The sequence below is a fragment of the Cydia amplana genome, chromosome 12 (genome assembly GCF_948474715.1).
Source record: "Cydia amplana chromosome 12, ilCydAmpl1.1, whole genome shotgun sequence".
Classification (NCBI taxonomy): Eukaryota; Metazoa; Arthropoda; class Insecta; order Lepidoptera; family Tortricidae; genus Cydia; species Cydia amplana.
Genome location: NC_086080.1, coordinates 12,126,397 through 12,152,715, shown reverse-complemented (window position 1 = coordinate 12,152,715; position 26,319 = coordinate 12,126,397). Strand labels below are relative to the sequence as shown.

General features: G+C 37.3%; 1 protein-coding gene across 1 annotated transcript in view; it reads left to right on the top strand.

Moving 5' to 3' along the window:
• LOC134653032 (matrix metalloproteinase-2) overlaps positions 1–26,319 on the top strand; it is a 234,367-nt gene that overhangs the window by 103,230 nt on the left and 104,818 nt on the right. The window lies entirely within an intron of this gene.

Below are 26,319 nucleotides of genomic sequence, written 5' to 3'. Positions count from 1 at the left end.
ATATCGTTGTCTGAGTACCCACATCACAAGCCTTCTCGAGCTTACTGTGGGACTTAGTCAATCTGTGTAAGAATGTCCTAATAATATTTATTTATTTAAATAGCTATCTGAAAAAATACCATTCGAATTATAAGTGTAATAGGAAAGCAAGATTGCGCTTGTATCGGAAATCGCTGCCGCCGACTACTTCCAGATATAAATAGAATGGAAAATGCAGGCAATCGATACAAGGGGAACTGGGTTATAAAAGCATTTTTGTGGTAGCAGATCTATGTATGTTGTTAAAGGTAATATATTATTAATAAACGGTGTCGCGTTGAGCACGGTACAAAGGAAAGTGTATTTTCATCACACTTTCTCATAAAGAGTGTTGTAACACGTATAGTTGCAACATTTTCGCTAATTCGTTAATTAATAATTTTCGTTAATTTATTTATTTCGTTAAGTTATCTAAAAAAATTAATCGTGGTAGTAAAAATCAATGTGGATCGTCAAAAATTATCGAAAGGGCAGATCATCCTTTGTCGATCTTGTGTTAATTATTTGTTACGGTTACCAATCCCAAGCGAGTCTTACGCTATCGAACCGAACAAACGTAAAATGCGTCATCGGATTCGTAACAAAGATGCGTAGGTAAAGTACAGCGTAATGTTAATAAGTATATCACTTATCTCAGGCGGATGGTAACGAAGTTATGTGGTGATCTCTAGTGGAAGGTAGCTGATTTATGGGACTAAAACTAGTTTATATATGATTTTTTAAGTGAAAACTTCTTTAGCGGCGCTGTGCACTTTTTGAGGTGGGGAAAAAATGTTAAACTCGAGACAGCGTAAGACGATCACGTGACCGTAAGATTTAGATGGCCACTCATTTAGATGGCATTTAAATCAATAAAGAAAAACTCAATGACATTACATGAAAAAGGTTTTAATCTTGTACGGGCTGAAATACGAGGATCTCACAGTTACATTCTAACTTTATGTCACTCAAATATAATTCAATAAAGCTACATCTTGATGAAATCGCTAATAAAAGTGAACTCTAGTACTGGTGAATAAAACTCAAAATATCATGACCAAATATATTTAGATGTGAGGTCTGCAATTCTATTCGAATTTTAAACAATTAACGCTACAAATTTGAATTTCGAATTTTAAACAAGCTCACTGACTAGCAATTTCGGAACTAAAGTTTTTCAATAGAAAGGAGGGTGGGTCAATTATACATAGTGCTGCAGACATTTTGGACTAGTCTTTGAGTTTTCACTTGTGTCGGCACTCCCGGAGTGCAACCTGTTGTTTTTTTTAAAGATGCTGTTTCGAGTTTGGTATTTACCACTGGCCTCCTTTGAGGAATTCAAACTACCACTAGCCAAATTAACTCTACCACTTATCTCAGGCGGATATGGTAAAGAAGTTATGCGTTGATTTCTAGTGGGAGGTACCTGATTTATTTTGCTTAACTTAATTCAAATCAGTTTCAGGCAGCCAACAACAACCCTTCAACCGGTCCGTAGCTGACCATAATATTTTCTTACCAACTCCCTCAGTTCAACGGTAGATCTATAGCACTGGCACGGGTTATCTAAAGCGACCGGCTAGCCCAGTGGTAGACAAACTTCTTCATGGGGGACCAGAAAGGTTAATAAATTTCAGAGGAGGGCCAGAATTGCAGCAAAAATGCATTTATATTATTTCGCGGGACATATTTTAAGTAGTCTTTTTTTTAGAAGGACCGGCGGGCCAGATAAAATCCTTTCGCGGGCCGGAGCTGGCCCACGGGCCGTACTTTGCCCACCACTGGACTAGCCTGTGCTCATTACTCAATGGAGTTGGCAACTGTCAAAGGTTTGCATAGATGGCGCCATCATAGCTTGCCCCTTTTTCTATGAGATTTGGCTTATAGGGCTGGCATCCAGGGCATTAAAAAAACAAAAATTGGTGCCATCTGCTAAATACTTCGACCGGCCAACCCCATAGACTAGTTAAAGATATCTAATTGGCTTAAGACGCGTTTGCACTAGTAGCCTCACCACGATTGCCTTAGCAGTGTCAAACTGACATATTCCGCATATTCGCCAGCATCTGCGTAACTTACTTTAATATACATCTCGTCCGCACAAATATACGATTACGAGCGAGATGCATAGAAAGTAAGTTACGCACACACTAACAATTATGTCAGTGTCAAACTGGTGGTCGCCGTAAAGGTATATTTCTTCAATTGACAGTTTCCAGATAGGTCGCATGTTTCAACATGGGGCAAGCGACTCTGTCGATAGCGACAACTTGTAAGGGCGCCCTATACCTACAAATCCGCCCAAGTAAAGTTTGCATAGCGAGTAATAACAACTCATTGTATTTAACTTATTTTATAGGTACTATAGGGTCGGTTGACTCATTGGTAAACAAGTACATAAAATCGAATTTAAACTGTTGTGAGACATACTAACATTGAATATAATTATTGAATGTCGCGCGAGTGGCTTAAAACAAGTGAGTCTAATCCGTAAAATTATTCAAAGTAATAAAATTCACGTAAAATATGTTCGTAGGTATCCTTTTACAACGCACCCATTCCAACTACAATTGTTCGAAAAAAATTTATACTTTACCTTGTTTTGTTAACTTGTCAATTTAGGGGGTTCATATAAACCTCAAGTTTTTACAAAATTGGTACATATAGGGGGGTAGTAACAGCAGCTGTTGCAATATGCAGCTAAAGCCGTTTTGGCTCGTCGAGGCTCGCTCGTAAATTTCAAACTCGGGAACAATCCGGACCTCCGGCAAGTATCCGGTGCGTCTGAAATTCCAATTAAGGCGAAGCTCTATCCGTAGACGAGCTCAGGTCGGCTGCACGCGGCGATCACTCACTTGCACTTTTAATTAATTTATTTATCGGGTTCGCGAATCGACGGCGCAACTCGCGCCGGCGCCCCGCCCCGCTGCCGGCTATATAACCCGTGGAAGACCGGCGACGTCCGTCAGTTTCCTCAGGGACGCCCGGGGCGCCGCTCGCCCGCCCGGCGAGACGTCCTTCCGGACGAGGGTTACTTTTTAAATTTGCAAAATTGAAAATGTAAGGGTTTTTTTAGAGGGTTGTGAGTAGGGTCGGTCGCTCGGTGCGGAGGCGGCGGCGGTGACCTTGAGGTGAGTATGCAAGGCGCGGCGCCAGTCGATAGGCCGCGCGCCGCCCACGCGCTGCACTACAGCTGTTCTACTTGATAACTTGGTGTCTCTACTTGATGTTGCAGAATTTTACCTTTTTGCTAATTGCGCTCAACTTCCTGTTTAATTTAATTCGGCGGCGCGGTTCGTGCTACTATAAGCTTCATCTACAGTTTAATTTAATTTAACAATCGCACAGGACTATTCTCTAACTTGCAAACTTTATTGAGTTTCATTGCTGCAATTTTTAAATTATTTGTAAATTAGAAATATAAAAAAGGCTATGAATGTTTTAAACTTTTCGTAGTTTGAAGTTACCTAATACTAAAAGAGACAAGCAGTTGTCGAACTATTCCGATAACAGTTTAAACTTATCGCAAATTAAAAAAAGCCGCATAACTACAAAACAAGTGTCAGCAATCGCGCCGAGTCCGGTAAATCGGAAGCCGGCAGATAACCGCCGTTGGTGCCTGGCCAAGTATAGACGGCCGTAATTACTGTCTCAGGAGCTGCCTCTTAATTTGCTTAATTTACCCGAGCCCGCTCCTGCGAGCTAAATCGCACGGGATAATGGGATATTTGAATGATGCGCTTTGTTTTACGACTCTTTGGGTATGTTCCGAACGATTTCTTGTTTTTATAGATCGCTCGTTATCGCGATAACTTTCGTTTAATTTCAACGAAAGACTTGAAAAGTAATTTATCGACGTTATTATTCTACAGATACTTAAGAGAAATGAAAGACTTAATTGACAAAGCAAAATTGTACCTAAATTTCATTAACGTAAAATTGTAGGTACCTACTTGACGCCGCAAGTTTGACAAATATTGAAAGTTTGAAATATATTTTAAGTTGACTTAAGTTTTAGTTCAGAATAATTCAGAGCTAACGTAAATTTACAATGTAACGTTTGTTAAAGCTAACGAATAAAAATATGTCCAAGATTAGTTTTGTGTGGCTGCAATAAAAGCTCACGAGAGTCGCCCGCGCCCTGTGTTTAGAGCATGAATTTTAGATGCGTGTAACCGAGGACAATATACCCGAATGTTTGGGCGCTATCCATACGTAATGCCAGGTGCCGACTGCGGTTACTTTATGGATGGCATTCGTATAAATGTCGTGTAGCTTATGGCTTCCCTTTATTATAACGGGTAGTGCAGATTATCAAATGGAAATAAAATCCTCCGCGCTTAATATCAAGCTGGTATCTGTGGCGGAGACGGCTCTGGCTTAGCTTTAGTCCCTAGTACGCTTAAGCAAGCTTAGGAATACATTTATCATACAAGTTACCACCCAAAGTGATAGCCGCCTTGAATCATTCCAACTATCTCTCATATATCAGGCCGTTGACGTTAATTGTAGCTAAGCAAGAACTTAAGGGAGCTTTAAAATGTAAAGGCTTCATCAGTAGGCCCCCGAGCACGTCTTATTCGCTGCTAATATTAGGATTTATGGCGGCGACCCGCCCGCCTCGCCTTACAGTAAACAAGGATGATGCGACACCATTTAGCGGAAATGTTTTTTGTGCAAGTAATTTTGGCTTAGCGCCGTCAAGAGACTTTAACAAATAATTTAATAGGCGCAGTTGCTTATTGTCATTGTAATACAGTGCGATACAGGAAGAAAACAGCCGCCGTAATTAAAGGATGGACTCCCATCTTGTTTTTCCTTTATTTAATTGGTAATTAGTTGCTGTTGGAAATCTTGGAATACATAGCTATCTACTTTTAACTTGAACACAGCGTAATTAGAAATGAAAAGAAATGAAATGATTTTTTCTTAAATCTTTGTATTTGTCAAGCATGTACGAGTAACAGCAAATATAATAACGATAGAAGTCGGTAACTATGTTATGACTAATTGTTAAATTTTTAACTAAAAGGGTACCACATTGTCGGTTGTTGAACTTGTTGATACGGTCGATTTCAAATTAAAGCTTTATGGAATTAGTATCTTATTGATAACCTTACTTACTAACCTACCCTTTTGGTTGAAAACGGCATACTGTACAGTAGGTACATGCAACTCGATAGGAAAGCATTACATTTCACATCGATAGGAAATCTGTGTTCTTTTATTCATTACGAGTACACGAATGCATATCAGCAGTGCAGGTAAACATTTTAATTGCCAAACAGTAAAAATCGTTATGCAATTTGGTACAAAATAAACACCGTAACATTTTGAATTCTTTATTGCGATAGCTGCGTGTTTATAATTATTAAATCATTTAGGAGTGAACACTTTAAAATAATATTGAATTGTATGTGCTAGGTATGATTTTGTTCAATACAAAGTAATTATACTACTAGCAATTACTAAAAAACATCAAGAACTAACCAGTCCATATCGTTCTTTGGAACAATATTAGAGTTTAACTGGGAGTTTTTGCCATATAGATATACCTACCTATATGAATGTCATAGTTTACAAAAAGCCGATTTTGCGGCACCGAATAGTTTAATCAAAAATGTTTACCGGCGGAGTCAGCGTTATTCTTACGGCCAATTCGGCCTGCGGTGCAACAGTTGCGTACCTGGGTACTTTTACAAACAGCAATTTGTCCTAGTAACATCTGCGTTACTATTGTTAAGGAATTTTATCAGAAAACTAAGTTCTAGGTAAATGTAACAATGAATATTTACTTTATGAAACCTACTTAAAAACACGGAGATTAACAATAACATTCAATTCTCTACTCCCACAACCACATAGGTACATTGTTATTTATTGTGTTAAGGGCTAGGCTGATTATTGATTAATAACTTGCATTAGTTGACTAATTTGGTATTGTTTGGTTAAATACATCCACCTCATTCTAACAATCATTTAAATCCATGATGAAAAACAGCGTATCAACCACTATAACAAAAAAAAACAACGGGTTGCACTCCGGGAGTGCTGGCAGAAGTGAAAACTCAAATCACTATTGCAAAATGTCTGCAGCACTATGTATAATTGAGGTTAACGCCATCTAGCGTTATTTAGTAGCATTACTTGAAACCCCTAAGCACATCACTGTTAGTACTCGAGTTATATTAATACTAGTTAGAGCGAAACTCACTAGATGGCATTTAAATCAATAAAGAAAAACTCAATGACATTGAAGTATGTACTTAACAGTTTTTCGATCAGGTCACGTGTCCGTCTTACGTCTTACGGTCACGTGACACCTCTCGCGAGTTGAACATTTTTTCCCCATCACAAAAAGTGCACAGCGCCGCTAAAGAAGTTTTCACTTCAAAACATCATTGTAAACCAAATTCTCAAAGCTTATTTTGATAGCGCTCCTCCTCTGCTATCTCGTTATTTAGTGAGACAGTATTGATGAAAGAAAGATGGCGACAGCAGCTTGCGACTACACGAGGCTCCATTACTTATGCAAAAATCACTTCAATATTCAATAACAATCAGACTCCGTTTTTGATAACAACCAAGGAGATCAATTCGAAAACTCAAGACAAACAAATTTAAAGGAATTAAAAAAAAACCGGCCAAGTGCGAGTCGGACTCGCGCACGGAGGGTTCCGCACCATCAACAAAAAATAGAGCAAAACAAGCAAAAAAACGGTCACCCATCCAAGTACTGACCCCGCCCGACGTTGCTTAACTTCGGTCAAAAATCACGTTTGTTGTATGGGAGCCCGACTTAATCTTTATTTTATTCTGTTTTTAGTATTTGTTGTTATAGCGGCAACAGAAATACATCATCTGTGAAAATTTCAACTGTCTTTCAACTGTCTAGCTATCACGGTTCGTGAGATACAGCCTGGTGACAGACGGACGGACGGACAGCGGAGTCTTAGTAATAGGGTCCCGTTTTTACCCTTTGGGTACGGAACCCTAAAAAACTAATTGCTACAACTGACGCAAATTTAATAACTCCTTACACATCCTTAAAGATCAGTGCCGAAGAAATGGACAAACATACATACAAATTCACTTACACTATAGGTACTTAAAAACAAATGCCATCTTAATTCTTCATCAATCAAGTAAATAAACACTTGGGAATCTTTTCACGTGCAATCGAGTCGCAATTTTGACGATTGGATAAGACGGGAGCCGTTTCAAAACTCTTGTTACGGGCAATTCGGTTCGTCTATAAATCAGTGTTTGGAGCAAAAAGACCGACGCAAGTCTGCAGGAACCCAAGCAGCATTCATACTGGTGTCCGATCACTAGCCAACCAGTATAGGCCTGACCTTCGGCTCGTATAGTTGTTAAGGTTCTTGAGTTCAAGCTGATCTGGGGAAAAGGTCGTAGTCGAAGCGAAATGTCGTTTGAATTAGCCCGGACAGGCGACAGGTAAACCGGAAAACATTCGCGTTACGGAACGTTACAACGTAAAGCAATTCAGCTACCGCGCCGGATTTATTTTGACCGCACTTAATTCAAGATTTTAGGAGAGTTATATTGACAACCTTATTCACACAAAACAGGTGACCTTTCTGTAAAAAATATACTTCTTCATTTGCTTTTAGTTTTTTTATTTGATTTACCAGAAAAGTTTGATTACAAATCCGTACGTTGTAGTTCTTTACTAAGAAGAAAAGCTTCTTTAGTAAGAAGCGCTGGTGGCCTAGCGGTAAGAGCATGCGACTTGCAATCCGGAGGTCGCGGGTTCGAACCCCAGCTCGTGTCAATGAGTTTTTCGGAACTTATGTACGAAATATCATTTCATATTTACCAGTCGCTTTTCGGTGAAGGAAAACATCGTGAGGAAACCGGACTAATCCCAATACGGGCCTAGTTTACCCTCTGGGTTGGAAGGTCAGATGGCAGTCGCTTTCGTAAAAACTAGTGCCCACGCCAATTACTGGGATTAGTTGCCAAGCGGAAGGCTCCAATGAGCCTTGGCAAAATGCCGGGACAACGCGAGGAAGATGATGACGTTGTAGTTCTTTACTTACATTTTTGACTCACTTAAACTTTGCAATTCTAAATAATGTTATTTGTTGATTTGTTGACGATTAGTAACATAATTCTACCAAACCAAGACCAAGATTTTGATGGCACAACAAAGATTAGAACCTTACCGAGATATCGTAGATCGTCCCGCAAGCGCACTTAGTGCGGGAGATTGAGCGCGCGCTACGCGACTCGTAGCGCTCTGATTTCGTATGGAAGACCCGTAGCGCCCGTGCTGCCAATGGCGCTAACAACATTACACGTCTACAGCGTATCGTGGAAATAAGTCCTTTAGAATTACGAACTTACAGAAATCGTGAACAAAATGGGAGTTGTTTCATTTAAACCCTATATCGGACAATGTGTGTACGGAGGATGTTTTCTCTGTTTCTGCTATTTAAATAGTTAAAGTTACAATGATTCAATTTGTAAAAATTGTTTTAGATTAGTTTTATTTTATTAAAAACAATAGGGGCCCGATTCGGATTTTGTAATAGACATCTATTAGATATCTTTTAGACATCGCCAAGATACGATAACGATATGTTTCAGATCTAACCTGTCAAATTTGACATTTCCGCGATTCTGGAGATACTCTTGAACGATTTCCACAAGATGTTACTTAGAGATCAAATTCACGTATCTTAAAGTTCGAATATGGCCGATTAGTTGCCCGAATTGCGCTGCAAAAGAGAACTAGTCGAAATCTAAACTATAACGTATCTAGAATGGATCTAGTACCTACGTATCGTCCCTTGTGAATATCTTGAAGTTCGAATACGGCAGTAGGATAATGAGTACATTATTTGAAACACTATTTTATGAATGTGCATTCTAATATTTAATCTAATAGTTAATTTAATATTATCTCTAAGTACCTACAATGTTTTGACGTGTAATGTATCCGTGCATATACGAAATAAAGAAATATGAAATATTTAAAATTGGTATATGAAATTACGTGCGCTTTAACCGTCCCTTCTGTGTAAAAAGCTCGCAATGCTAAGTAAAAACTGGCAACAAAAGTTTAAAACTTAAAAAAGGGATGTGTACCTACAGCTTTTTGTGAAATGGCTCTTACCTCTCTGTTTCTTAATTATCTTTTTTTCTCTATCTTCCAATTAGTATTTCTTAGTTAATTAAGTACATTAGTAAGAAAAGTGCATTCTAATTGGAATTTTCACTTGATTTGTTCAGTCGTATGAAAAAGTGTAAATCATTGATAGCAACTGAGTTTGGTAAATTTAGTCTCCTTTATTTCAATAAGGGCAGACAGACTCCTTGTTAATTACCGACTGCAGCTGAATCGGCGGCTCTGCGAAATGCAACTCCACTACAAATTGGACGTAAATGTTTACCTGCAAAAATGTACGTACCACTTTTAATTGTTCCGTAATTTGCGATGAAGCAAATAACGGCTTATTCAAAGCTTACCCAGTATACGCGTACAATTTAAGGCAGTTATTTATTTACTACATATTGTTTTGATGAAAATGATGAGGTTAATAAGCCCCAATGCCGTATTCGAACTTCAAGATATTCACAAGAGACGACACGTACTAGATCCATTCTAGATACGTTATAGTTTAGATTTCAATTAGTTCTCTTTTACAGCGCAATTCGGGCAACCAATGTCACTTTTGCGATAGATCGTGTTAGATATCTATTCGATGTGAATTAGATCTCTAAGTAATATCTTGTGGAAATCGTTCAAGAGTATCTCCAGAATCGCGGAAATGTCAAATTTGACAGGTTAGATCTTAAACATATCGTTATCGTATCTTGGCGATGTCTAAAAGATATCTAATAGATGTCTATTACAAAATCCGAATCGGGCCCCCAATGCTTAAATTAGAGTTTCTGGAAAAGAATAATTTGACAGGTTGTCTCATATTATAATATGGTGATGCGAGGCTTCCGAGTCCATTCTAATCATGAAAACAATAAGGACTTTCAAACCGCCAACTGGCGAAATTTTGCGTTTCGTTTACATCAAACGGCTCGGTTGTTTTTCGAACACAAGCAGGTATACAGGGTGCTTCCTGTAACAGGAGCAATAAATTAAACTCAAGGCTGTACTCCTCAAACTGACCAACATTTGTTCAGCAACTTTTCAAAATAACTCATGTTTTGATTTTTATTGCACTTTAAAGTTTATTCTAAGACGCAATGTAGGTATTGCAATTTTTGTTATGTTTAAAGCGTGACAAGCAACGTCAAATACACTGATGTCAGCGTACATTGAAGGCAATATTTATTTTGTATGAAAAAGAGGAAGTCTAAAGGATTCATAATTTTTTAAAAATGCTGAACAAATGTTGGTCAGTTTGAGCACAGCCTTTAGTTTAATTTATTGCTCCTGTTACAGGAAGCACCCTGTATAATTCATCTAAGTAGGATCCAGCACTCTGAGAGAGCTTTTTGTTTTTAACTTAATTGGTAACCCCTGATGAATAGTGGTAATATTATATTCTGCGATAATGATTCAGTTCTAAAAGCGATTATGAGCTCGGCCCACAGACCGGAACCATCTATTAAGGCGCTTTTTAAATTCTCTTCTTCGAGTTATAAAGCCGCTGCCACTAAAAACAATCGGTAAACTGATATTTTACGTCGTTAGGCGTTAGGAACAGCGTTAAGAAATGCCTGAAAAAGCACTTCAATAAAGTTTATTGAACCACAAGTGCCAACCAAGCGCAAAACCATTTACAGTTTCATAAAATACAAGCAAATCGATATATCAAATAGTTAAGTTAGCAAATCTGTGGTTTCAGGCGTTCGTAGCAGGATTATTTTTCAATCTAGCGTTTTCTATTAAACGAAAATGTATATTGTTATATCATTTAACTAGAAACAAGCCAACGTAAAATTATACTATGTCGACAGAAAAAAAACTAGTTGACCACTTAATGACAGGAGCCTTGTTCCAACAAGGCCTAGATTCCTCTTTAGTTTAAAAGAACTAATGCCCAACGTCTAGTGCATCCGTTTCAACAAGAAAACGGAATTATAACTAGATTTAATTTATCATTTAACACCGTTGACATTTAGGTGTTCTCGTACCTATAGGTCGCAATAGAAGAATACTTATGCCTGTTTGTGGGCTCGGCATGGCTCGGCCGAGTTGCGGTGGGCGTACGTTCCCTGTGTTTATTTCCAGCGCGAACCGCGAGCCGGCCCGGCGCCGTCTTATTATGCAAGGTCATTGTAATCTCAACACTCCACAAAATCACAGTCTCAATGTTGTATTCCGTTTGCAAAATTTGTTCTTGTTATTTTTGGAGAATACACACTGTTTTTTACGCCCGGGCTTACCATAATTTCAAATAATTTGTCAGTTGCTGAATGTCGCCAAGAGAAGACACTTTTCGTAACAATTTTGGATTTCTATTTCTACAGATGCGCCTCTTTAGTTGCGAAGTAACTTCCCAACTTATGTTGGCTTGTACCTGATATGTGTACAAATTCGAATAGGTACTCATACCTAGATCATTGAATAAGGACATCAACTAGAATTGTGAAGTAAGCTTATCGTGAAATCGCCACGATCATTGAATGTGGAATCGCAAACCTTCAGAGCTAGCGGGAGTGTTTGTACAGACGACTGACTAGCGACCGTCCGGTCCGGCGACAAAGCCTGCACGAGTGCGAGCGCAACTGATTGCTCCGGACATCGTCAACAGGACTGGATTCCGATTTGATTCAATCAAAACAGTACGGTCGACGTCAAATTTAAGTAAGGATGATTTTTTTACCGACGTCCAAGATTAAGGTGTAGGTCTCTAATTAGTATGTACACTGTACTTTTCTATTTTTGCATTAAACCACTGTTTCCTATTAAATTTTAAACAATAAAAAAATCTCCCCATAATCAGGACTGAGATAAGTGAAAATATCATGGAGTTAATACATTGTCTAGCTAGATCATTATTAAATTGTACAACGGGACTTAATCGCGTATCTAAGTTTTAAGATTTACCTCCGACGTTTCGAGGACGGCGTTGCCCCGTGGTCTCGGAGAATAAAATTTAATAATGTGTAAAAATCGTGAAAGTTTAAATCAGTGTTAGTCAGCTAGATCATGTCCTTCGTTCTAAAATATTTATTTTATTCAATCAAATCCTTTGGGCCATACGGATTAATGTTTAAATAAAAACGTAGATTTCATTGAGTCGCGTTAATTCCAAGTACCGCACGTTGTGCCTTGTCAACAGCGACGCTATCGTCTCTCTAAGCATGTGCTTGGTTCCGGGACATTTTGTGCGCCATTTTTATTTCATCATAATTCCGTTTTCAATTTCTAGCGACGGCGTCGGTGGCGGCGAGATTGGCGCGTAAAACTCGCGTAAACATTCGAGCGGTTACGGAACGGTTACTGACTGTAACCGGTTTACGCCGGTTCAGAGTGTAAAGAGATAAGGTTCTTTATGTGTGTAATCATTTTGTGTTACGACGGCCGTCGGGTCCCAGCCGCCCTACGCGCGACGTGATTTTAAAGCCACATCTGATAAAGTCAGAAATCATGAGCTCTTTTGTCCTGAGGCATCATCTGTTATTATCGTTCCACAAAAAAAGTTAATTTTAGTATACCTTTTTTCTATGTGTATGAAGGATATGTAGGTAAGGATCAACAACAACATAAAGAGAATCTCGCCGCGACTCACAGTGTGCTCTCCTATATTCTCGTTCGACCCCAGTTTTATCAAGCTTTATCTGTTTTTTACTACGCAGTTACTTTTATCAAACCGTTTTCTTTTTTCCCATTTCCATCACACATTATATCGCCTGACGCCCGTGAATTGGCGCAGTGTGATTACAAATTTAAGCAGTCGCAGCTAATATGAATGACAACGGGCGAACCTACTCGACATTCATTTCCCTGGGCGCACCTCTCTTATAATAACTTACACGGTAACTTTGCCTTAAGGTTCGAACAAGCCGCGAGGGGCGACGGAAACGGCATATGAGACCTGCGGTATCCGACCTACATATGTCGCCGGCGACTTTGACTCGAATCAATTTTTATTCTAATAAAAACAAGAAACTTTCTCGAATAAAAATGTTCGTTTCGCCGGGACTATTGAATGGCGTAAAATTACAGACTACAATTTTCGACGTTTGAATACATATCTGATGAAGGCACAGGCTTTGGCGCCCTATAATCCAGCTTCGACCCTTGAAAGCGAGTGAACGAGCGGGTGGCCGATGTTAGAGTGGCCCTTCAATCAGCCCCTCCTTGCGGGCGCGGCGCCCGGGTAGCGGGGGGGCGCCTGCGGGGCGGGAGCAAGGTACGAGGACCTTTGAGCTACAAGCTCTTTGACACGAGCCACTGGCGCACTCTTCAAGTAATGATTCATTCTGCTGATGACTGACGCGGCTAATGCGGCAATTTTTTTAAATTCTCCCTTCCTGATATTTGGTTAAGGATTAAGAATCCGCTTGTCGTAAATTAGATGTCGCCGTCTCGTTTTCTGCTTTTCCCTATGGCAAGTTGAACAGTATTGTTTACACGTCCGTACCTGATAGGCGGAGGTAATCGCTCTGAGGCAGCAGAGCTTGCATCTGTTTTCGATTAACGTAATAAACCGGCTTAGTGCGAGCTTAATGCCAAACAAGTGGATCGACGGCGGGTGCTCAATAAACTGTATTGTGCTGTGTATTGTCGCGACACGCACCGGCGCGCGACGACAAAGTCGCCCATTATGTCCGGGATTTATGATTTTGTAAGATTAAAGCTTTGCTTCCATAGACTGCCTTCGGTAGGTACCCGAGTCTATAAATAATCACAAATTCTATTTCAAATGTTACTTGTATAATGGATGATGTGGATGCCGTAAACGTAGCGTTTTTTTACATTTAATGTACCTAATTAGTATCTAGTGATATGTAGATAACAAGCCTTATGATAAATTAATAAACTTTTATCAAGATAAAAACTTAAAGCTTATCAAAGGGATAAAATAAATACATGTTTCTTGTGCAATTGTATGGCAGTTAAAGCAGTTTTCGAGTTAAAAGATCTCAAAGTTAAGTCTTTGATGCTGCGAGCGGCTGTCTTTAGGCGGGCGAGCTAGCATAGCGCTGGCGCTGTACCGTAATTTTGAATTTAAATAATGCGTCTTTAAAATTACTCTAAAACAAAATTACTGAAGCAAACACCATAATTTATTATTCCATTACAAATGGTGACAAAGTAACTAGATAATATTAGTTAAGACTATACAAAATCGACAAAATTCTAGTGAAATGTACAGAATTAAATACGTATACTGGTGCCGATTACGAATACCGTGTTTAGTAAAAATCACATCAGTGACTTTTACAGGGCATAATTGAAAGATAAATCTATTAGATAAATCTAAAAAACTTAATGAATTATCCCGCACTCAACCATAGGTTTTTGCAAAATTACATGAAGCGGACAAATAACAAGCAATGTCATTAAATTAAGCCTTATTTTGTGGCTTTACTTCTGTCAAGTTTTGTCTTTTTAATTAATATAATCCACAAAAAATCCAATTAAAAGTTGTGTTCCTCTTATCATAGCTTAGTCTCCGTAAGCGCTGCGGGATCGTTTGTCTCGTACTTTTAAATGTGAATGCCAAACATTCGTTTGTACAACAATTTTAACGACAGTTTTGTTTTAAATTTAACGAATATTATTATGTCGTATATTTTTGCTTTATATAGGTACTTATATTAGAAAAAATAAAGATCAGTGTAACGCTAAATTTTTTTTTTTTTTAGCCTTTCGATAGTATAATTAGTTTTCACCAATGTATTTATTTGCCAAAATGTATTTTCCAAAAACACATTATTTCTAATAATAGTATCGTGTAACTACTTATTACATTTGTCAGATTTGTGACAATACCAAAACGTTAACCTTCGAGGTAAAATACTTTTAATTTCTTTCTATAAAATTCTGTGTAGTTTACATGTATGTAAAATGCATAATTATTGGTGCAATAAAGAATATTTACTTACTTACTTTTAATACTCGTATTATCAATTTGCTGAAAAATCAATCAATCAAATACCGATATTTCTGTTTTGTTGATGTCGGTAGCGACGAGAAAATATGATGTATTCTGTTCATATGAGTTGGCTGAGGTCGTTATCATGTCAAAGAAACTATCGCATTACGACACTCAAAGACCGCGGTTTGTTTGATGTCTCTCGTGGACGATAGATTCACGTCAATAGTATATAATATAATCTTATATTTTACATACGCACTGCAAAATAATCGAATCACATTTATAATAAGTATCAAAACAGAATTATGGTTTACCTTCTAAATACGCTTAAACTCCCGTAGGTACCTACACACATTGTCTTCTAAAATGTGTACTCAGCGAAATATTGTTATTTTAATACGGAAGCTACAAGCAATATTATTTGATTTTTAATATCACTCATATTTTGTCTGAATTGCATTTCTACCGAGTATTGTGGCACAAAAGAAAATTTCCTTAATACATCTCGAATGGCGCCGGAGTTTATGTAAATTGTAATACACGCCCTGAATATTATTTCGCGCGATGCAATACGACTCCTTGCGCATTCATGTCCTGCGCGAATCAGCGGCCACTCTACTTTGAGAACATTTTAAATAGAACCATGATACTTATTCCTTTCACAGGCTTCCTCGGAGCGGCAAACATTTCTTAACAGAAAGAACTTCCTCGCAAAAATGTGAAAGCGAATCAAAAGTCTGTTAAATTCATACTTTAGTCATTTATTCAGTTCTTCCACGCCAGGACTTACTGACACTGAAGGTGCCTCACTTGTATAACTTACATTTTCTATTTTGATGTTTCGTAAAATAATCGATATATAGCAATGGAATATAAATCTAATTGTCCGTGAATAACAAAACCAAGCAACAATTAAAACTGAAGTAAAGGAGAGTATTAATGAAGTTGTTCATAATTCAGCAGTAGATAAGTCCATAATTAACATCAGCGGTTAAAGTATTAATTTCACCATTAATTTTGAGTAATTGCACAGGCCGCTATAATTTTAGCAGATTACTCCCTTAATTGTATTTATGCTGTTTTTGTTTTTCCGACCACATGTATCTGCGTCTTGCTTAATTGGTTTAGAGCGGTATTATGATGCATGGATATGAAAATAAATAGGTACAACGTTTCATAATTGCTTTGATTTATGGCTCGGAATTTCGTTTACCTAACGGCGAAAAATTTTTTGATGCTCAGGATATAACGTAAGCTTTTATAGCAGTAATAATTTGTATGTAATTTGATTTACTAATATTAAACTTTATCTTTTCAGGTACGTATCTAATATGAATATAATTTACATTGGAATCAAGAAGGTAAGCTGAGATATCATATGCTTATATACTGGCTTTCACTTTGTGAAACATCCGAAAAAGCTTTCGAGGAAGTATAAACGAATAGATCAGAAAAGGCAATGCAATAATACTGATTCAGTGAAAACCGTTTGAGTGAGTAGTCGGCATTCTTTGGACGACAGCGTCGCGTCCGGTCCTAGGCGACCGCGACCAGCGGGACATTGATGTAAAATAAACATTTTTACCCAGTATTTGATCTACAGGATACTTGATTTTAAATAATTTTAAATTTCAAGATACTTATATAAGCGCGAATGTCGTTACCTTTTCAGTTCACGCATAAATCGCAGAACTGATTTAGACTTAATTTTTTATGGATATAGTTTAACGCCCGGGGAAAATTATGGGATAATTTTTATCAATCATCATCGTCGTTCTACGCAGACGAAGTCGCGGGAAGAAGCCAGTAACTAATAATCTTGTTGCACATAATGTTGATCCTTTCTGGAAGAACCGCTCTCGAAGTAAGCGAGTAACAAGTTGCGCTAATCTCCCCGCGGCGTCACTCAGTAGTTGTGGAGTGGCGGGAGCACTAAAAGGCAGCATTGCGATAATCCCACTTCCGATATCGAAGAGCCTCGCTCGGAGCCTCCGAATATAATATAAATAAGAATCACGTATGTAATAAGGCGGGGTGGAGGCGCATTCCTCACACGTTCGCGGGGCTTCCCCGGCTTAGCTCAACTTGGGCCATTACCCGACGGCCCGGCCGCCGGAGATTTACTCTCGGATGCTTTCGCCGTTTTGACCGTCTCATATAAAATTTAAACAGAAACAATAGGAAAACCCATCCATCTTCCACTTAACGTGTCAAACGTAAACGGGTCAATTTCTGAACACGATTTTTTTTCTGTCCGTGATGAAAATCGCGGGTTAGCATCAGATAATACTTACCATTTTTTTTTTACATAAAGAAGTCACACTTTCACACCGAGTTCCATATGAATTCACTGATTAATTGGTTTTTAGAGTACACTTAAAAATACCTAAAGGCTCAAATTACTGCTCCCGTGCCCTGTCCGGAATCTACTTTTGAGCATAATGAAAAATCCTACGAAAAATTCTACATTAGTATCACTAATTTAGTGTCAAATACTTAAACTAGATAATATTTACTATAACTGAGCACATACACTATTAACTTCATTGTGGTAAATAACTCGTGATCGATGTTTAAATTTTGTCCGAGCGCGCGAGTACAATTTCGTCGGCAAAACTCACAGGGCTCTGACAGCCGACGTCTGTATTTGAACCGCCTCGTGTCCCGCCTCACCTGTACTGGCAGTATTCGGCTGTCTTTCAAAGCAAACGGATGTACGTCAAGCCGTGGCGTGTTTGAGCAAATCGCGTAAGTATTTCGGAATCCGGGTGGGCGACAATTTTTTTCTAATTTCGATGCCCCTTATAAATTTTATTTTCCACATAGCTTTTCAATAACAATTGTCATATTTAGGAGCCCTTTATGTATCTTTATGTAAGCGATAACATAACAGTTTGGTCAAACACGATTTAAATTTTTGGCGATTTTTTTTATTACGAATTCTAATTTCCGTGCCCTAATTCCCATAGCAAATTTACCTAAAATAGCTGATTAAGTGGCACGGGAATTAGAAAGTATTACATTTATTGTCAACAAATCTTTTATTGGGGGCACTTTAAGTTAATTGGCAATGTTTACGTCATATTATTATTACATTTATGTATATTGGCATTGAATATATATTATATGTAATAATAATATGACGTATATCTTTCTATTTTGCATTTAAGGAAATCTTAAAGAATGCACAAAAATTTGTGAACGGTTTTTTAGTATAAGTACTATAGTACATACAGGGTGGACCCGAATAACCCGGGCAATTTTAATACGTAAGGTAAGGTGGGGTAAGACGACACCGGGGTAAGACTATCACTTGTATGGAATCCTTGTACTGTTAGTCTTGCCCCACCTTACCTTATTCATTGATCATATTATAAAATTAAAATATTATATAAACATAAAACTATTTCTGGAATTATTACATATTATAATACCTGTACCTAAGGTTACATGAAACAAAATGAATCAAATTTGCAATGTTTTTTTTTTGTAAATTTGACAGCTGACAGCGTATACCGTATAAAGTTTAAATATCTGGGAGACCGAGCTTTGCTTGGAAAACATATACCTACCTAAAAACTCAAAAATGCGCGTTTTCCCAGAGATAACACCTAGCTAGATCGATTTTTCACCCCAAAAAACCCTCATATATGATCAAATTTCATTCGAAATCGTTAGAGCCGTTTCCGAGATCCCCGAAATATACGAGGGGCGTTCAATAAAAAGTGAGAATGAGTATGTTATATACAACTTTTATTAAATGTTATTTTTTTTTTCGACATAGTCACCTTTTAGCATAATACACTTAGTATATCTTTTTTCTAAACTTAATATTCCATTTCTAAAAAAGGTTTTATCTTGAGTACTTAAAAAATCTTGTACTGCAGCGACTACCGCGTCGTCGTCTTCAAATTTCTTGCCTCTTAGGTATTTCTTCAATCTCGGAAATAGGTAGAAATCACTAGGGGCGAGGTCTGGTGAATACGGAGGATGCTCAAGGATATCGAACCCAGCATCACGTATTGCAGCCATTGCAACGGCGGACTTGTGTGCCGGTGCATTGTCCTGATGGAACAACACAATTTTCGATAGTTTACCTCGCGGTTTTTCACGGATCTCATTGCGCAATGTTGCTATTTGTTTGGCATATAAAGAGCCCGTAATAGTAGCTCCATGCTCGAGATACTCAATCACTACGACCCCTTTACCATCCCAAAAAACAGAGCCCATGACCTTATCGGCAGATGGGCCCACCTTGAATTTCTTCGGAGTTGGAGATTATGGCCTTTTCCATGTCATAGACTGCAGTTTCGTTTCAGGGTCGTAATGATGGAGCCATGTTTCGTCCATTGTTATAAATCGCGCCAAAAAAAGTTCCCGGTCTTGCTGTATCAGGTCCAAAGCTTCTTGACAAATCTCGACTCTAGTTTGTTTTTGCGTGTCAGTAAGCATTCTGGGTACCCAACGCGCTGATACCTTTTTCATACCCAAGCGTTCATGTAAAATATTATGCACGCTCCCCGTTGAAATCTTTACATTTTCAGCAATAAAACGAACTGTGACACGACGATCCGCCAAAACTAAGTTTTCGACTTTTTTCACAATTTCTTCAGTTACTGCTGTAGTAGGGCGTCCGGAGCGGGGGTCATCCATGGTCGATGTTCTTCCACGTCTAAATTCGGCGCACCAACGTGTAACTGTCGAATACGGAGGAGCATTAGACCTTAAAGTGTCCCGTAAATCTAAATTGACTTGGTCCGTAGAAAAATTTTTCAAACACAAGTATTTAATAACGGCGCGCAGTTCAATTTTCTCCATTTTCGCTAACGTACTCAACAGCATCGCAAAGAAATCGCCGTATTTTTTTTTAAAACAAAAAACAGTTAGTTTTTTTTTTCATGGCAATCAGCTAGGTAGATTAGCTTTACCCGCCAGTATTTACTTTCCTAATATTTAAAGAGTTTGCATCTCATTCTCATTATATATTGAACGCCCCTCGTATACAAGAATTGCTCGTTTAATAGATTAGTTGTTATAAATTAGCTTTTCTAATACAAGAAAAAATAAATATATATCCTATTCTTACTATATTATAAATGCGAAAGTATCTCTGTCTGTCTGTCTGTTATCTCGTCACGCTTAAACCGCTGAACCAATATCATCTTGATGATATTTGGCATGGAGATTGTTTGAGACCCGGGGAAGGACAAAGGATCTGGGGGCACGGCAGTGCCGCCGCCAAGTCGAGCAAAACAAAGTGGCACGGCCGTACCATCAAATCTCAATAACATTCTATCAAAATAACATTTAATGCACTTTACAATCCCTTAGTTTTGTCACTGACACAATCACTCACGATCATCATTATTTAAGGTACTTCTAGCATACCCAAATTTGAAACGTAATTTGGTTTTAGCTTTTTAAGCCAATAAAAATTTAATAATACTGCAATATTAGTCACGTTCTAAAGATCTAATAACTGCATAAATAAGTTTGTAATCCCATAGAAATATATGCGATGACAACGTTACCTTTTAGTTCTTACAATTAGTAGGGAAAGTAAAGGTACACTACGACGTACGATGTGAGTATGAATAAAGATGTGTATACATAGTATCAGTATGGTATGGGTATGATTACCTGAAAAGAAGGACAGCCTACAAAAAGAGATGGGATCCTATCAAAAACATTACATGTAAAAAGATGCAAGTCTCGCAACGCAGTTCTTCTACTACAAAAAAGTTTTGAGATGTAATGGGAAACCAAGTCGGTTATTTTAGTCAGTGCCAGGGGGTATTAAAATCGTAATACTATTAGATACCTTATTAGGGTTCCGTAGCCAAATGGAAAAAAAACGGAACCCTTATGGATTCGTCATGTCTGTCTGTCTGTGATAGTCTTACCCCACCTTACCTCATATGTGGTCAAACAATTTTTTGTGTTATGAATTTATGAAGGCAGCATATTCGATTTCTTCAGATTAACTTACACAATAACTTCTTCTCACTGTGCCCCTATTTACTTATTTCTTAGTATCATTTCCTATACGGCCATATACCAGATCATACACCTTGTACCTATCTATATGCAGATACATCATGACACTTTTTAATTTAATGAATAGTTTTGTATGTATGTATGTATGTAAGTAGGTATTGTTTTGAAATATGTACATTTTACTAAGAAAGAGAGATTAGTTGCCATTAAAATCAAGGAAACGATTAGTCAAATACGTAGTTTTTAGTGTATCATACTTTCGTAGATTTGTCGTCCGAAACTAAAATTAAAGAAGGTAAATATGTTCGATGCCGCTTCAGTATGGTTAAAGTACATTATTGTAGATTAAAATATACATAAATAATAGTTTTAACTACCAAAATAAGTTAAGAAAACAATTCCTGTGCCATGTTCTAATTTCCGTGCTAGTAAAATCTAATTCCCATGGACACACTAATTCCCGTGCCCTGACCAAAATTTTAAATTGAAATAACTTTTATAGTTTTATGAATATTTTTACCCCATAAGAAAATTAATGTTTATTATATTTTTTATCAAATTATCAGCATAATTTTTTTTGTGTAATGTTAGTATTTCAAAATTCCATGGGAATTAGACAAAAATGCTCGTTTGGTGAAATTGACCCAAACGGTTTATGAAAAATTCATAGTTATTCATTTCTGTAAGCGTACTCAAACGCTAAACTATGAGTGAGTGAACCGAATGAAATTCTCGACTAACTTTGCCCGTTCAGTTTCCATTGAGATGAAATTATTTCAAGTAATTGACCATGTGGTGGCGGCGCGGCGGTGGACGCGGCTCTACTGCGCTCGAATAGTTCATCGGTCGATGGAAACCAACTTAACGCCGCATTATCGTTGATATATGTAGTATTTTTCAAACTGGAAGGGTATGCTGATAGATGTCAATGCAATACTACAGGGTCATTTTTGGACCGTTAGCCATATTGTGCGAGGTGGTTAGGTAGGTCATACTGAACAACTTTTTCTATGGGACCAACCCCGAAATCCCAAAAAAAAATTGTCCTTCCCATAGAAAACGTCGACATCCACTCGACCAAAATGTATGAAACGGCCAAAAAAATGTTCGTGATTTCGGAGTTGGTCCCATAGAAAAAGTTGTTCAGTATGGTATTAGGTAGGCCTAATCACCTCGCACAATATGGCTAACGGTCCAGAAAATGACCCTGTATTTTGCGATATTTGGTAAGAATGCCAAATATCGCAAAATTGTATGATGGTTATAAATTGTATGGTGATGACACCTATCAGCGTACCTACTCTTCCAGTTTGAAAAATATTATAATCAATCTGTCGCAAGCAACATTTTTTACTATCTACTCGTAATATTTTAATGTTTCATATTTGACATAGGTACCTATTTAGACTAATGAACACACTGGAAGTTACATAAACACGACAAACCTAAACTTTTGTTTTAAATAAATTTTCAACAGATGTAGGTAGCCTAAACATTTAAATAAAAACATTATTATAGACTTAATTATTCATGTTACTACATAGAGACAAGAATATTTTTTTTATAGAAAACTGCTATGAAAATTAATAACTTCCACAGTACGAAACAGTGTCAAACTTAAAACCGAAATTTGTTGTAGTTCGATTTTATAGTAAACTGAATATAAATGATTGCCATTTTAGCAGCACGTGCTCCCGACTACGTTTATGTAAATCTGCGGTGGAACAATCTCAATTGGCGGTATTATGCAATGATATTGGAATATTGTGCGGTCGCTCACTGCAGGACTTTGAGTTAATAGACAATAATTCGGCCGTAGATTGCATCTTGTATATAAACAAGGTAGCGGCTCACTAGTGGTTGCCCGGCAATGGATTAGGAACAAGCGGAAATTGTAATTATTTCCTGCGGCTTCTGGTAGACTAATTAATTCAAAGTGCAGTCGATTGTGATGTTGTAGGCAAGTAATGTGTATTGGAATACACGAAGAAAATGGTGTAGTTTTGTATCATGAAATAACATTTAATAGTTAGAATCTGTGCACCGCAACGCTGTTATAATATTCTATGTGCGCTGTTAATCTACGCTAATAATGAACGCCGGCTCCGACTAAGTTTAATAACGCTGAAGAGAAACATGCATTTATTTAAAATGCTTACATTCATAAGCAGTAATAATTCGGTACCTAGTTGCCGGCGAAGTTTGAGTGCAATAATTTGGAGTTTATTTGCGATGCGGCCATTAGCGTGTTAATTATTTAGTAAGTCGGCTCCGGCAGCCCGACGGCGCGATGCCTTCTGCCTTCAGTTTCGTTATTTATTCCCAAAATTTGCTTCGTAACTATCTTTCGCGTTACGGTAACTACGCAATGTAACTCACAACTAAACACAAGTACCTAATGCATTTAATATCCTTTGTGGTAGTCCCTAGAGCCATTCAATACCGACGAAATCGTATATTGTATACTTAGTATTTAAAAACTAGATAATGTAAATTATTTTATTTTATTTTTTATTTTTTTATTTTAGTACCTGGAAAACCAACAGCGCTACATATATCCAGATATTACAATAGAATCACAGAGCCAATTATAGGTTCTCACTTATAGAAATACAATAAATTATAAAAAGTTTTTGCCCAACTTAGTTACACATACAAGTTCACAAAGCATAAGAACAGATGGGGTGTGTAATGCATAATATAATTATAAAAAAAACTATCATACATTTGTTATAACGCCATTTGATATATTATTATACGTTATAATGTAATTTTGTGATTTGTTATATTGTGATTTCATCTAAACTGTCATTGATATAATGCCTATTGAAATATAATTTTTAATTAGTATAAATACATGTTTTATAATGACATTTGTTATAATATATTTTTGTATAACGTAATACTTCATACAATTTTATCAAATATAAATACATATATTGTATAATTTTTTTTGTCATATTTCATTTAATGATAACGTAAAGTTTTACAAACTTTTTAAGTTTTTATTCTAGGGAGGTCGCAGTTCTAACCTAACCTAACCAATTTTTTCACGGTTTTCAATTCTGCGAGGGCCGCAGTTCAAACTTAACCTAAACCATTTTTTTGCTAGGTATTTTATTCTACGGAGGGTCAAAGTTCTAACCTAACCTAACCCTCCTTTTGCTAGTTAGTTATTCGTGTGTGCAGAGTCGCAGTTCTAACTTAACCTAACCCATTTATGTCATGCAACTATTATGCCACACAAATAAGTATGTAATAATTATGGCAATGTATATTAGACGAAGTGTAAATATACCTTATGACCATTATACCAATATTAACATTATGTGTACCGTTAATTAGGTATTGCGGTAGTATGCCATTTATTACGTTATTCAAAATAACGATATATCAAACTGTAATATATGAAAAGTAATTATAAAAAATGTAATGTACTCGAACAGATGATCTATATGTATATGATCTATGATTTTAAAATATGTATTCGTTTTAAGTGTAAATTGTATATTTTTTCTCTAGGTAGGTAGGTTATATTTTAAGATTTGTCTCGCCCTAGCAGGGTCCATGCTATACTCTTTCATGTTATTATTACAGTACAATCTCACTGCTGACACAAGAGAGCCGGATTACTGGAAAATTCGGATTACTGGAAGTTAGAGCAAGCATATTATTTTGATGTGTTTTAGCATATCGTAGAATTAAAATTAATTAAAATACTAAATTCAAAGAATATTCTACTGTTGTACCCCAATTTCACTGCCGGATTACTGGGTATACCGGACCATCGAAGTCCCGGATTATCGAGATTTCACTGTATATGTAAACACCTTGTAATACTTTGGTTGACATTCAATAAATGATATGATATGATATGAAACACTGAAATACATTCAATAACTACTAAGATACACGCTATCGAATAAAATAAAAAAATTGTTTTACAACCTCGGGTGTACATTGGTGCATACTCGGACATTTATCGTCTCACTATTTCAGTTTCACACAGTCCTAAACTACAACACTTTAACTACGTATACACCCAAGTCAAAGGCATTTCGTGCATCGAGTTCATTATGTGTCGACGACATTTCACACCCAACTCTGCCGACTGCACGATAATAATATAATTTATTCACATGTAAACTTCATCCTCTCGCAACTTAGATTGGACTTAAACGAGTATGTTGTGAGTAGGTACCACGTATTATGTTTAATGAAGTTAAACATGTCCCAAACAGGGAACTTGTCGGTAGACTCGGGCTGAATTACGTGTCGTCGCAAAATAGTGGGGGATTTTCAGCCAAATTGCGGGAGTAATCTTCTATTCATTGACAAAATATAGAATCGCTGATGTACGTGTTTATTAAAATGTAACTAATTCGTCTGTGATCCTTGTACAAATCCTACCCTCTGCTGTAATAAAACATTTCCTGGATGGTGTCCATAAAGTGTGTAGCAATTTCTGGGTGAGCTCAATCGAACAACATTTTCAGTGGCGTAGATATAGCAAATAGATTCGAACGTACACTGATATCAGAATGGCATCTAAATAATGTCATTCAGTTATCATGCATTTCGCTCCTACTTGTTCGTACATGAATTGGCGCGAGCGAGACGCACGATAACTAAATGACATCATTTAGATATCATTCTGATTTATGTGTAGGTACGTTCGAAATTGGCCTGACACTGCCATAGCGAGCTACGCGCTACGAGCGTAGCCGATAACACGGGAAAAGCGCCTACGAATAGAGTCAGACCGAGAAAAGTCTGCAGCGATTTTGATAGCCCACGCAGTACAAGCGTCATTTTAAACGTCAAACTTCTATGAATTTATGACGTGTAAATAACACTTGCACTGCGTGGGCTATCAAAATCGATGCAGTCTTTTCTTGGTCTAACTCTATAAAAACCCGCCTAGTGGGTCACTGGCAGTGAACGTATTAATATACCTCTGTTAGGTAGGTATACGTATATATACCATCAATTAATGTCGAGTTTACGTCTAAATTCAAAATAGAATATTTCATAATATTCAAATACAAATAAGATACGTAGTACGTTTTTCAGCAATATTTTTACCAATTTAGTTCAACAAATTCGCCCGATGGCATTTTACGAAACGAATTTATACGTTAAAGTCTAAGTGATAGCTGCTCTTTTCGAAATGATTCACAATAAGCATTACAAGCACGTCCTTCGCTGTGTACCGGTATAGATAATATCTCGATTTAAAAGTTTTAGTGGGCACATTAATAGG